Source organism: Aquarana catesbeiana, linkage group LG01 (assembly GCF_042186555.1).
Source record: "Aquarana catesbeiana isolate 2022-GZ linkage group LG01, ASM4218655v1, whole genome shotgun sequence".
Lineage (NCBI taxonomy): Eukaryota > Metazoa > Chordata > Amphibia > Anura > Ranidae > Aquarana > Aquarana catesbeiana.
In genome coordinates, this window is record NC_133324.1 from 226,159,596 (window position 1) to 226,171,721 (window position 12,126).

At 46.5% G+C, this 12,126-nt stretch overlaps 1 long non-coding RNA gene across 1 annotated transcript in view; it reads left to right on the plus strand.

The window, feature by feature from the left end:
• Positions 1–1,248: 1,248 nt before the first annotated feature.
• The window catches only part of LOC141127154 (uncharacterized), a 145,568-nt gene continuing 134,690 nt past the window's right edge, over positions 1,249–12,126 (plus strand). The window contains exon 1 of the long non-coding RNA XR_012241495.1: positions 1,249–1,402. This is a non-coding gene — a long non-coding RNA (uncharacterized lncRNA). The remainder of the gene's footprint in view (positions 1,403–12,126) is intronic.

A 12,126-nucleotide genomic window follows, 5' to 3' on the forward strand; every position in this document is an offset into this window, starting at 1 on the left:
ATAAGCACCATGTTGGTCTTGTGGCAATCCAGTGGTACCATGCCAGTCATTAAAGAGTCTCTAAAAATGAGAAAAAATGGCTTAGGTAATGGTTCAGCTCTTTGATGACCCTTGGCTGTAAGTTTTCTGGTCTAGGTGTTCTATTCACCTTTATTTTGTCTAAATTTTTATGGACCATGTACATTTTAAGCCATTGTGGATCACTTGGGGCTATGTCAGTACTATCCCCATTAAGTTCTTGAACTTCCCCATTTTATTTTGTATACATAGAGCCAAAGAAGGTATTTAATAAATGTGCTTTCTCTATATCCCAAGTAACCAACTCAAAATTATGGTAAAGGGCCCATATGCTCAGACCTTACCTTTTTGCTGTTAATATTTGAACAATTTTCATACTCTCTTTTGTAACCTGACATCAATTTACAGTTTTTTCAGCCTTAGTTACCTTTTTACATATTCTTTTTAACTTTTAAATAATGATAGTGTTCCTTTGTTTTTATATTTTTTGTTCTTTATTTATTACTTATAGCTAGTTTAACCTCAAATGTGAGACACATAGGTTTTACTGTATTTTTAGCCTTTTTACACTTTTGCTGCCCGGTATGTACAGTATACTGACCTACAGCACTGCTTCCAGCTGGCCAGGTCTGTTGAATTTATAGCAAAACTGCGTAGCAGACTCTACTGAACAAACCAATAGCTCTGATTAGTGGCTAACAAGTTGTTGATCAGGGCTATTTACCTAAAATATGACCCCCCACCTGCCACCACTTCTCTGCCCTCTCTCCCACTGCTTCCTGCTGCCCCTCCACATACCTGCTGCACTGGGTGCTAAAAAGCCCCCCCTTTACTATCCCCCTCCTCCAATGCACTTAATGCCCCAGCACTGATTCCACCCCCCCCCCCCAGCACTGACACCCCCCACCAATGCCGATCACCTGGGGCTCCCATGCAATTGCCAGCCAGCTCTGCCTCTCCCCTCCTCTCCTTGCAGCCTTTTCTATTTGTGCAAAGACTGAGTCTCCCCCTCCTCATTAACACTGGGTGGCCTATAACAAACCCCAATAATTAACTTTGAAATACGCACACCCAGGGCTTTTTTTCTGGCGGAACGCACCGGAACTGCGTTCCGCCACCTATTGTCAGGCATTCTGTCTCTAAACAAACTTCCTAATCTCTGTATAGCCTGCACTCCGCCTCCTGACGAGGAAACACAGATAAACCTCTGTACAGCTGAGCTGTGTTGTGCCGTCTCCTCCGTCCCTCCGCCCCTCCCTGCAGATGATCCATGCTCTTTGCTTCCCTGCTGAGACAAGTGTGACAGTGGTGATAGGTTAGTAATGTGATCTCAGGGAGGGGGTGTGGCCAGCCTCGTCAGTGCTGTGCATGCCATGCAGACCTGGTAAGTCACTAAAGTCGATGTGTGTGCTGCATTGTGCTGCTGTAGATAGATTTAGAATCTAGATTGGTTTGTGGAGTGACTGTATTTAATATCCCAGATGGGACATCATACACCTGACCCTGTCAAGCTAACATAATGGAGTTACATTATGGAGAGGGAGGAGGATGTTTTTGGGTGAAGATGAGATACATTGTGGAGAGCCTCTTCACAATGTAACTGTCATCTCTACCCAGAATCATCCTTATCCCTCATCCTCATCCCCACCCCAGATCATCCATCCCTCTCCATCATCCTCATCCTCACCCCAGATCATCCATCCATCCCTCTCCCTCATCCCCACCCCGGATCATCCATCCCTCTCCCTCATCCCCACCCCGGATCATCCATCCATCCCTCTCCATCATCCCCACCTCGGATCATCCATCCATCCATCCCTCTCCCTCATCCCCACCCCAGATCATCCATCCATCCCTCTCCATCATCCCCACCCCGGATCATCCATCCATCCCTCTCCCTCATCCCCACCCCCGATCATCCATCCATCCCTCTCCCTCATCCCCACCCCGGATCATCCATCCATCCCTCTCCCTCATCCCCACCCCGGATCATCCATCCATCCCTCTCCCTCATCCCCACCCCGGATCATCCATCCATCCCTCTCCATCATCCCGACCCCGGATCGTCCATCCCTCTCCATCATCCTCATCCCCACCCTGGATCGTCCATCCCTCTCCATCATCCCCACCCCGGATTGTCCATCCCTGTCCATCATCCCCACCCCGGATCGTCCATCCCTCTCCATCATCCCCACCCCGGATCGTCCATCCCTCTCCATCATCCCCACCCCGGATTGTCCATCCCTCTCCATCATCCTCATCCCCACCCCGGATGATCCATCCCTCTCCATCATCCCCACCCCGGATCATCCATCCCTCTCCCTCATCCCCACCACGGATGATTCATCCCTCTCCCTCATCCCCACCCCGGATGATCCATCCCTCTCCATCATCCTCATCCCCACCCCGGATCATCCATTCCTCTCCATCATCCCCACCCTGGATCATCCATCCCTCTCCATCATCCTCATCCCCACCCCGGATCATCCATCCCTCTCCATCATCCCCACCCCGGATCGTCCATCCCTCTCCATCATCCTCATCCCCACCCCGTATTGTCCATCCCTCTCCATCATCCTCATCCCCACACCGGATCATCCATCCCTCTCCCTCATCCCCACCCCGGATCATCCATCCCTCTCCCTCATCCCCACACCGGATCATCCATCCCTCTCCATCATCCTCATCCCCAACCTGGATCATCCATCCCTCTCCATCATCCCCACCCCGAATCATCCATCCCTCTCCCTCATCCCCACCCCGGATCATCCATCCCATCTGTTTGCTGGGCAGTCTCTTTCCTGGGCACTCTTTACTGGGCAGTCTTTTTGCTGGACTAATCTAGGCGGTCTCTTTGCTGGATTAATCTAGGCGGTCTCTTTGCTGGACTAATCTGGGCAGTCTCTTTGCTGGACTAATCTGGACGGTCTTTTTGCTGACAGTCTCTTTCCTGGGCTGAGCGGTCTCTTTGCTGGACTATTCTGGGTGGCCTTTTTGCTGGTGGTCTCTTTGCTGGGAATGTCTCTCTGCTGCACATTTGGGAATGTCTCTTTGCTCAATATATGGGGATGCATGCTTTGGTCCATGTGAGTCGTAGGCCTAAGCTGGGCAGTCTTTTTGCTGGACTAAGTTGGGCGGTCTCTTTGCTAGACAGTCTCTTTGCTGGACTGGATGGTCTCTTTGCTGGGTAGTCTCTTTGCTGGACTGGGCAGTCTCTTTGCTGGACTAAGCTGGGTGGTCTCTTTGCTGGGCTGGACGGTCTCTTTGCTGGATAGTCTCTTTGCTGGACTGGATGGTCTCTTTGCTGGGTAGTCTCTTTGCTGGACTGGGCAGTCTCTTTGCTGGACTAAGCTGGGTGATCTCTTTGCTGGGCTGGATGATCTCTTTGCTGGACTATGGCTGTCTCTAATGCACTAGGAATGTCTCTGTGCCGCACATTTGGGAATGTCTCTGTGCCGCACACTTGGGAATGTCTCTGTGCTGCACATTTGTGAATGTCTATTTGCTTCACATTTGGGAATGTCTCTTTGCTTCACGCTTGGGAATGTCTCTGTGCTGCACATTTTACTTGCATCACTGTTCTCTAAAGGGGCGGTTCTAGGGGGCGGTCCTAGGGGTGGGTAGGGGCGTGAGTTCCACCACCTTTTCTCTGAGAAAAAAAGCCCTGCGCACACCCATGTGCAGATCCACACATAATGCTTCAGCAACATCACACTCTTCATCAACAAGGTCCTCTTTCACCTTTCCTTTTTACCGTGTCCCCCTGAAAGAGAGCATAGCCAGAAATATTAATAGGCCACTCATGTGAATAATGAAGCCAAGATTTAGCAATACCAGTTGAATCATCGTTCTCTTCAGAGCTTCTTACTCTCCTGTTTTGCTTGGCAAATTCATTAATTGTTTCATTGTCACATTTTGCACTTGTGTTTTGCATATCTTTTTAGTAGTACAAACAATACTATAATAGCCAATGGTTCTGTGTAACATGCTTATCATCTGCAATATCGTCCCTCATTCCACCCTCCCTTAACGTCTGAACCCTGACTGACTTGTCTGCCCCATTATATTCTAATCCTTCCTCCCCCCTCAATCCTAGTTTAAATACTCCTCCAGGTTTCCCATAAACCCTCCCCCAGCATAGCAGACCCCCTTCCATTCATGTGCAAACCATATTTAGCATATAAATTGCACCCCAATAAAATGTCAGCCCAGTATTCTAGAAACTCAGATCCTTCCCTCCTACACCAGGTTTTTAACCATGCATTCAGTTCTCTAATCTCCACCTGTCTTTCCTGTGTTGCGCACGGCACAGCCCATATTCCGGAAAATATAACCTTGGGGGTCCTTCCCCTCAACTTGCTGCCTGGTTCTTTAAATTGATTCTTAAGGATCCTCCATCTTCCATATGTTCTGTCATTGGTTCCAACATGGACCAAGACAGCCCCTCCCAGTAATTTATCAACTTTATCCACAACATACTGAACCCTGGCAACAGGGAGACAGCAAACCAGTTGAGGCGATCCTGGTGACAAATTTACAGTTCTTCTGATTACAGTATCCCATAATACCACCAACTATCTAGGCCTACCCTCACCACCCCTACTAGATTGGCTACTGTCCCGGCTATTAGGGGTAGCAATGACTTCTAGGGCTGTCACCTCTGAGCTTCCCATCTCCACATCTCCTCCTAACTTGACAAATTTGTTTTGGCGCTCAAACACAGGAGTGGCCTTGCTTTTCTGTGAGCCCTCTAACTACATTAACCCATCTTTCTATCTGAACATCCAGACTTACCCCTCCACCCTCCATATCAACCCCATTAACTACCTGCTCAGTGAGCAGAACACTCATAATTTGCTCCACAACAACCTTTAATGTCAAGTTCCAGAAAGGCAATGTGTTCACATCTGTGACAGGAATATTCATTCTCTCATTATCCCAGTATTTAATGTTCTATTGTCTGGGTGGTTGGTGCCCATATGTTTTTCACGTTATTACTTTGCATATTGTGAGAATATTTCGATGTATGTTTATGTTGCAGATTATCACTACATTAAATGTATTACAATTTTTTGCACTGTTTAATTGTCTGCATTACGCTACACTTTTGTACACAGAGATTGATTTACTAAAATTGAAGAGTGCAAAATATGGTGCAGCTGTGCATGGTAGCCAATCAGCTTCTAAATTCAGCGCTTTGACAAAAAAAGCCTGGAAACTGATTGGCTTCTTTGCAGAGCTGCACCAGGTTTTGCACTCTCCACTTTTTGTAAATCAACCCCCATACTGTATATGTTCTCCATAATATAGCAAACCTTCACTTTTCAAGTTCAGGTCCAGTTTAAGCAAAGGTTTTCTATATGTACATGCACAAGAACAATTTTTGTGGCATAATATATGTTTTTAATAAGTACTTTACCAAACAATATTATTTATGCTTTTGTAAAGTAGTGCAAAGTTATTATTAATAATTATTACTTTTCATTTTAAAAGTACAAGATTAAGATAGGTTAATGAAAATTACAGTGCTCGTTTTCACTCATGGTAATTATACATTCTAAGCCTAATTAATGTACAGTAATTTAAGATCAAATTATCCATCCTTTCAACCACAATAAAACATAAAAAAACAATGAATACATTTAAAACCCTGTGCCTGCCCGCATCTGTAAGTTTAGATGTGCTCACAGAAACTGTCTGCTATGTAGGGATGAGCCGAACACCCCCCTGTTCGGCTCGCCCCAGAACATGCGAACAGGCAAAAAATTTGTTTGAACGCGCGAACACCGTTAAAGTCTATGGGACGCGAACATGAATAATCAAAAGTGCTAATTATAAAGGCTTATATGCAAGCTATTGTCATAAAAAGTGTTTGGGGACCTAGGTCCTTCCCCAGGGGACATGGATCAATGCAAAAAAAAGTTTTTAAAACGGCCCTTTTTTCAGGAGCAGTGATTTCTATAGTATGCCTGTAAAGGGGCGCATGTTTCCCGCATTTAGAACAGTCTGACAGCAAAATGACATTTCAAAGGAAAAAAAAGTCATTTAAAACTACTCGTGGCTATTAATGAATTGTCGGTCCGACAATACACATAAAAGTTCATTGATAAAAACGGCATGGGATTTCCCCATAGGGGAACCCTGAACCAAAATTTAAAAAAAAAAAATGACATGGGGGTCCCCCTAAATTCGATACCAGGCCCTTCAGGTCTGGTATGAATATTAAGGTGAGCCCCGCGCCAAATTTTTTTTTAAAAATGCCGTAGGGTCCCCCCAAAAATCCATACCAGACCCTTATCCGAGCACGCAACCTGGCAGGCCGCAGGAAAAGAGGGGGAACGAGAGAGCGCCCCCCCGAACCGTACCAGGCCACATGCCCTCAACATTGGGAGGGTGCTTTGGGGTCCCCTCCAAAGCACCTTGTCCCCATGTTGATGGGGGCAAGGGCCTCATCCCCACAACCTTTACACGGTGTTTGTGGGGGTTTGCGAACGGGGGGGCTTATCAGAATCTGGAAGCCCCCTTTAACAAGGGGACCCCCAGATCCCACCCCCCCTGTGTGAAATGGTCCTACCATTTCACAAAAAAGTGTCAAAGATGTTAAAAATGACAAGAAACAGTTTTTGAAAAATTCTTTTTTTAAAGTCTTCTTCTTTCCATCTTCTTTCGTCTATCTTCTTTCTTCTATTTTCCTTCGGTTTCTTCCTCTATCTTCTTCTTCCTCTGGTTCTTCCTCCAATCCTCTGCTTCTTGCTTCGGTGTTCTCGTCCAGCATCTTCCACCGCAGCGTCTTCTTCCCTTCTTCATTCTCGGGCTGCTCCGCATCCATGATGGGAGGCTCCCACTGTGTGACGATTCTCGTCTTCTGACACTTCTCCAATAACGGAGGGCGGGGCCACCCGGTGACCCCGCCCCCTCTGACGCACGGGGACTTCCCTATGGGTTTCCCCGTGATGTCAGAGGGGGCGGGGTCACCTGGTTACCTTTACAGGCATACTATAGACACCCCCCAGGTACGAAATTTAAAGGAATGTTCCACTTTTATTGTTTCATTTTAAGCATTATTAAAATCACTGCTCCCAAAAAAAGCCCATTTTTAAAACTTTTTTTTGCATTGATCCATGTCCCCTGGGGCAGGACCCAGGTCCCCAAAGACTTTTTATGACAATACTATGCATATAAGCCTTTAAAATTAGCACTTTTGATTTCTCCCATAGACTTTTAAAGGGTGTTGCGCGGCTTTCGAATTTGCCGCGAACACCCCAAATTGTTCGCTGTTCGGCGAACTGCCGAACAGTCGATGTTTGAGTCGAACATGAGTTCGACTCGAACTCAAAGCTCATCCCTACTGCTATGTCAATTTAAAAGTGTGCTTCACTTTCAAGAATTATGGTTACACTTGCAATTAAATCTTTCTGCTAGCACGTAGTTATATACAGTATCTCACAAAAGTGAGTACACCCCTCACATTTTTGTAGTATTTTATTATATCTTTTCATGTGACAACACTGAAGAAATGACACTTTGCTACAATGTAAAGTAGTGAGTGTACAGCTTGTATAACAGTGTACATTTGCTGTCCCCTCAAAATAACTCAACACACAGTCATTAATGTCTAAACCGCTGGCAACAAAAGTGAGTACACCCCTAAGTGAAAATATCCAAAGTGGGCCCAATTAGCCATTTTTCCTCCCCGGTGTCATGTGACTCGTTAGTGTTACAAGTTCTCAGGTGTGAATGGGGAGCAGGTGCGTTCAATTTGGTGTTATCGCTCACTCTCTCATACTGGTCACTGGAAGTTCAACATGGCACATCATGGCAAAGAACTCTCTGAGGATCTGAAAAAAAATATTGTTGCTCTACATAAAGATGGCCTAGGCTATAAGAAAATTGCCAAGACCCTGAAACTGAGCTGCAGCACAGTGGCCAAGACCATACAGTGGTTTAATAGGACAGGTTCCACTCAGAACAGGCCTCACCATGGTCGACCAAAGAAGTTGAGTGCATGTGCTCAGAGTCATATCCAGAGGTTGTCTTTGGGAAATAGACGTATGAGTGAAAATGTCCAAACTGGGCCCAATTAGCCATTTTCCCACCCCGGTGTCATGTGACTCGTTAGTGTTACAAGGTTTCAGGTGTGAATGGGGAGCACGTGTGTTAAATTTGGTGTTATCGCTTTCACGCTCTCATCCTGGTCACTGGAAGTTCAACATGGCACCCATTAATGTCTAAACTGCTGGCAACAAAAGTGAGTACACCCCTTAGTGAAAATGTCTCAATTGGGCCCAAAGTGTCAATATTTTGTGTGGCCACCATTATTTTCCAACACTGCCTTAACCCTCTTGGGCATGGAGTTCACCAGAGTTTCACAAGCTGCCACTGGAGTCCTCTTCCACTCCTCCATGATGACATCACGGAGCTGATGGAGGTTAGTGACCTTGAGCTCCTCCACCTTCCATTTGAGGATTCCCCACAGATGCTCAATAGGGATTAGGTCTGGAGACATGCTTGGCCAGTCCATCACCTTTACCCTCAACTTCTTTAGCAAGGCAGTGGTTGTCTTGGAGGTGTGTTTGGGGTCCTTATAATGTTGGAACACTGTCCTATGGCCCAGTCTCTGAAGGGAAGGGATCATGTTCTGCTTCAGAATGTCACAGTACATGTTGGCATTCATGGTTCCCTCAATGAACTATAGCTCCCCAGTGCCGCACTCATGCAGCCCCAGATCATGACACTCCCACCACCTTGCTTGACTGTAGGCAAGACACACTTGTCTTTGTACTCCTCACTAGGGATGAGCCAAACACCCCCCTGTTCGGTTCGCACCAGAACTTGCAAACAGGCAAAAAATTTGTTCGAACACGCGAACACCGTTAAAGTCTATGGGACAGGAACATGAATAATCAAAAGTGCTAATTTTAAAGGCTTATATGCAAGTTATTGTCATAAAAAGTGTTTGGGGACCTGGGTCCTGCCCCAGAGGACATGGATCAATGCAAAAAAAAAGGTTTAAAACCGTCCGTTTTTTCGGGAGCAGTGATTTTAATAATGCTTAAAGTGAAACAATAAAAGTGTAATATCCCTTTAAATTTTGTACCTGGGGGGTGTCTATATTATGCCTGTAAAGGGGCGCATGTTTCCCATATTTAGAACAGTCTGACAGCAAAATGACAAAAATCCCCCCAAAAATCCATACCAGACCGTTATCCAAGCACACAACCTGGCAGGCCGCAGGAAAAGAGGCCCTCAACATTGGGAGGGTGCTTTGGGATAGCCCCCCAAAACACCTTGTCCCCATGTTGATGGGGACAAGGGCCTCATCCCCACAACCCTTGCCCGGTGGTTGTGGGGGTCTGCGGGCGGGGGGCTTATCAGAATCTGGAAGCCCCCTTTAACAAGGGGACCCCCAGATCCCGGCCCTCCCCCTGTGTGAAATGGTAAGGGGGTACAAAAGTACCCCTACCATTTCGCAAAAAAACTGTCAAAAATGTTAAAAATGACAAGAGACAGTTTTTGACAATTCCTTTATTTAAATGCTTCTTCTTTCTTCTATCCTCTTTCTTCTATCTTCTATCTTCCTTCGGTTTCTTCCTCCATTTTCTTCTTCTTCTGGTTTTTCTGGTTCTTCCTCCGGTGTTCTCGTCCGGCATCTTCCTCTGCGGCGTCTTCTTATCATCTTCTCCTCGGGCCGCCCTGCATTCATGATGGCATGGAGGGAGGCTCCTGCTGTGTGATGCTTCTCTTCTTCTGACGATTCTTAAATAACTGGAGGGCGGGGCCACCCGGTGACCCCGCCCCCCTCTGGTGCACAGGGACTTGATGGGGACTTTCCTGTGGCATTCCCCGTGACGTCAGAAGGGGGCGGGGTTACATAACGGGTGACCCCGCCCCCTCTGACATCACAGGGAATGCCACAGGGAAGTTCCTGTCAAGTCCCCGTGCGTCAGAGGGGGGCGGGGTCACCGGGTGGCCCCACCCCCCGTTATTTAAGAACCGTCAGAAGAGGAGAAGCGTCACACAGCGGGACCCTCCCTCCATGTCATCATGGATGCGGAGCGGCCCGATGAGAAGAAGATAAGAAGATGCTGCGGAGGAAGATGCCGGACGAGAACACCGGAGGAAGAACCAGAAGAAGAAGAAGATGGAGGAAGAAACCGAAGGAAGATAGAAGATAGAAGAAAGAAGAAGCATTTAAATAAAGGAATTGTCAAAAACTGTCTCTTGTCATTTTTAACGTTTGTGACAGTTTTTTTTCACACAGGGGGGAGGGCCGGGATCTGGGGTCCCCTTGTTAAAGGGGGCTTCCAGATTCCGATAAGCCGCCTGCCCGCATACCCCCACAACCACCGGGCAAGGGTTGTGAGGATGAGGCCCTTGTCCCCATCAACATGGGGACAAGGTGTTTTGGGGGGCTACCCCAAAGAGGGCATATGGCCTGGTACGGTTCAGGAGGGGGGTGCTCTCTCGTCCCCCCGCTTTTCCTGCGGCCTGCCAAGTTGCGTGCTCGGATAAGGGTCTGGTATGGATTTTTGGGGGGACCCCATGCCGTTTTTTTTAAAATTTTGGCGCAGGGTTCCCCTTAAAATCCATACCAGACCTGAAGGGTCTGGTATAGATTTTGAGGGGGACCCCACGCCATTTTTTTTTTTTAAATTTTGGCCAGGGTTCCCCTTAATATCCATACCAGACCTGAAGGGCCTGGTATGGAATTTAGGGGGACCCCCACGTCATTTTTTTTTTAAATTTTGGTTCGGGGTTTCCCTGTGGGGAATTCCCATGCCGATTTTATCAATGAACTTTTATGTGTATTGTCGGACCGGCAATTCATTAATAGCCGAGAGTAGTTTTAAATGACTTTTTTTTCTTTGAAATGTCATTTTGTTGTCAGACTGTTCTAAACACGGGAAACATGTGCCCCTTTACAGCCATACTATAGACACCCCCCAGGTACAAAATTTAAAGGGATATTACACTTTTACTTTCAATAGTTTTTTATTGAAGTTTCAACAAAATATATCAATATTGTGGTACAGCGAGAAAAAATTATTATTATTATTTTTTTTTCCCAAACAGGTACACTATAAATAGTGTATTGTAATATATAAGGACAACAGAGTCATAGCATATATGTTTCTGGATACATAGTAGCAGCCACTAGACATCATTATCTTTGTCTGGAGGGGGAAAAACCGCTCAGCCCCAACACCCCAATGGGAACTATCTGTGTTGGGGACCGAGGGGAGACCCGCCCCCACAGAGGCAGATTACTCGTACACTGCGTGGTTACTGGCAGTCTAAAATCGGTCGCTCGTTTGGGGAGAGCCCGTTTCATGAGATCCAAAACATAGTTTCGGGTTAATCCCCCGAGGTTCGTCTACTGCTCTGTTGCCTTATGCAACTTCCGATACATCTAGAACTATATTGTACCAAATTGGCACTCAAATACCATGAAGGGATAGAGAGAACAGACAAGAAAATAGGGAGGAAATAGAAAGAGAGAGAGAGAGAAAGAGAGAGAAAGAGGCGTTGCTGCTGTGACTTTTGACGGTTTGGTACTCGCTCCTCCGTGCGTTAATCAGATGGGGGGCATGGGCCGGAGCTCCGGAAATGTATTTGACCCAGGGTTCCCATACGGCATCATTTCTGTTTACTGTGTCCATGAGGATGCTGACTATTTTTTCCTGCGCCATAATCCAGGATATCTTTCTTTTAACTGCCAGAAATGAGACCGTGGGATGTTTCCAAGCTCGGGCTATTGTTAATTTAGTTCCGATGAGGATGAACCTAATAAGGTTTTGGGCTAATTTCGGTACCCCCGGGAAGGAGAAGTTCAATAAAGCGTACTGTGGGGTTTTAGGGACAGGTGCGTTCGTAATCTTCCTAATAATATGGAATATTTTGTTCCATAAGTCTCGGATTTTGGGGCAGTCCCACCAGATATGGAGCATGGAACCAATATGTCCACAGTTTCGGTAGCATAATGGGATGCATTCGGCTAGCTATCCGCAAGGGAACCATATACCATCTCATTAAAATTTTTAAGTTAGCTTCAACTAACGCTATATTGAGGATGCCCTTTGAGGCATCGACAGAAGCTCTGTGCCACTC